The sequence below is a fragment of the Sardina pilchardus genome, chromosome 10 (assembly GCF_963854185.1).
Source record: "Sardina pilchardus chromosome 10, fSarPil1.1, whole genome shotgun sequence".
Classification (NCBI taxonomy): domain Eukaryota; kingdom Metazoa; phylum Chordata; class Actinopteri; order Clupeiformes; family Clupeidae; genus Sardina; species Sardina pilchardus.
In genome coordinates, this window is record NC_085003.1 from 28,904,024 (window position 1) to 28,906,523 (window position 2,500).

Below are 2,500 nucleotides of genomic sequence, written 5' to 3' on the forward strand. Positions count from 1 at the left end.
AGCCTGTCCGCATGACACAAAGTGACAGTTTTATTGAGGCGCTGGGTCGACTGGAGACCAATATCACAGTTTGCCGCGGCAATCCACTTTGGGCTCGGAGGGTAATTCTCTTTGAAAACGCAGGATCAAATCAATCAATCAATTTCACCAACCCAGCTGGTCTCAAAACAAATATGGCTGACGCCCCATGGCTGTGGCCACCCTCCTCCCTCTCTTTCTCTCTCTTTGTCACTCTCTCTCTCAGACCCACAAGCATACACACACACACTCACACACACACACACCCCTGCTATGTGCGTCCGCCATATGGGTGTCCAGTGAAATGATGAAAAAAGCTGCAGGGTGGACACGAGTTAGTGGGCCCACTGAGAGAGTGATTACAGGTCTGACAGGATTGTTCTTTTTAAAGAAAAATCAGCAGAGGGATGGGGTCTTCCCCACTGACACATGTGGGCACACACACACACACACACACACACACACATATACACACACACACATACATATACGTACACACACAGACAAACACACACACACACACAGAAATAAAAAAAAAGGCACACAGATGAACAGAAACAGACAACACACACATACACACACACACACACACACACACACACACATACACTAGCTGCGTGGGATCGCTCCTTTGTCCTGCTGGCTATTTTGATAGCCCGGCTGTCAGCCTATAGACAGATCTCCACATAACAAGAGAAACAAGAGAGCACAATTATATGCCTTTTAGGAGGACACAGAACCTACAGTGGGGGGGCCCTGACACAGGCGCCACAGGAGCTTTCAGCAGGAGACCTTCGCCGCGCGCAGACAGGGGCCAAGGGCAAGCGTAATCTCCGCGGAGAGCACCGGATCATCCACACAACCCACCAGACGGCCAGACGACGAGTGACGTTTCTTTTTTTTTCTTTTTCTTTTTTTTTTAAACGCTCAAAAACTACCCTCATCTCAAATTTCTGCGGATCAAGAAAATTGGTCTGTCTAGACTTAGACTTGCACAGATTATTATGTGAATCATGAAGTGTACTATTATGGAGAACGAGACAGAGAGAGAGAGAGACACAGAGAGAAAGTGAGAGAGATGAAGAGAAAGATGGACAGAGAGAGAGAGAGAAAGAGAAAGAGAGGAAGAAGAGAGAGAAACTCTGACTAAGGCCCAGTGATGTTACCCCTAGCAGACATATGAAACCTCCGCTCTCTCGTGGCTCCAATAGCTTCAGCTGATTTGTGTCTGAGTCATATGAAATCCCACAGCTCGCTCCGATAGTGCGAGGAGAAAGAGGAGGAGGAAGAGGGGGAGACAGGATGAAGAGGAGGAGGAGGAGAAGGAGAAGGGGAAGAAGAGGGAGGGAGAGGGGGGGAAGAGGAGAGGAGAGAGAGGAGGAGGAGGAGAAAGATGAGGAGGAAGAGGGGGAGAGACATGATGAAGAGCCAAAGGAGGAGGAAGAAGAGGGAGGGAGAGGAGGGGGAGGAAGAGGGGGAGGGGGAGGAGGAAGAGGGAGAGGCAGGTCATGGGAAGCACTTCCTGTGGTTGCCGGGAGCCATGGCAACGCAGCACATGCCTTTGCCTGGAGATATTGCGAGGGGTTTGGTGACATGATGTGAACTCTGATGCAATCGAAGCGCATTTCCCCTTCTCGTTCTCCAACAGTTTGTTTGTTTATTTGTTTTGTTTTGTTTTGTACTTTTCCGTTCGACTATTTGTTGTGCCGTGGGAGACCGGAATGGGCTCCAGGAACTCTAAGGTCACAAGGGATGGTTTGGAGCTCTTTTCTCAAGTCGTGTTGTAAAAAAATAACAACAATAAAACAAGTAAGGAATAAGGACAGACTTGTTTTGTCCTGAGTACACTGCTCACAAAGACGGAGGGAGAGAAAAAGAGAGAAGAGGAGAGAAAGAGAGAATGCTGGAGGATGTCAGGAGAAGAGAGTGAGGGATGAAGAGAAAGAGAGATAAGAGGCAAGGGTGGCTGGGTGGACACGCTGCCTTTTCTATTTTTCTCTCTCTCCCTCTCTCTACCTCTCTCCATCTCTTTCTCTCCCTCTATATCTCCCTCTCTCTCTCACTCTCCATCTCCCTCCCGCTCTCTCTCTCCCTCTCTCCATCTCTCCATCTCTCTCTATCTCTCTCTCTCTCTCTTGTGATTGGTCCCCGTAGCCCTTGTTTGTCTCCTTCAAACTGAGATTACAGCGTTCTGCTTCTCCTTCTCCACGCTGCCTCTCCTCGCCTCCTCGCCCCTCCTCGCCCCTCCTCGCCCCTCCTCGCCCCTCCTCGCCCCTCCTCGCCCCGGCCGCCGTGCTGATTGATAGTCCGGGGAGCGGAGGAGCGCCGCATTAGCATGTGCTCCATGGGCCGACGAGGTGGCCAACGCCAGACGCCATCTGAGCTCCAGGCACGTGGACAACAGAGCCTGGCGAGGCAGACGACCAGGAATCTGGAGGTGACGGTGACTCTCTCTCTCTCTCTCTGTCTCTCTCTCCCCCCT

The 2,500-nt window shown here is 51.0% G+C and overlaps 1 protein-coding gene across 1 annotated transcript in view; it reads right to left on the reverse strand.

Moving 5' to 3' along the window:
- The window catches only part of brsk2a (BR serine/threonine kinase 2a), a 207,569-nt gene that overhangs the window by 32,050 nt on the left and 173,019 nt on the right, over positions 1-2,500 (reverse strand). The window lies entirely within an intron of this gene.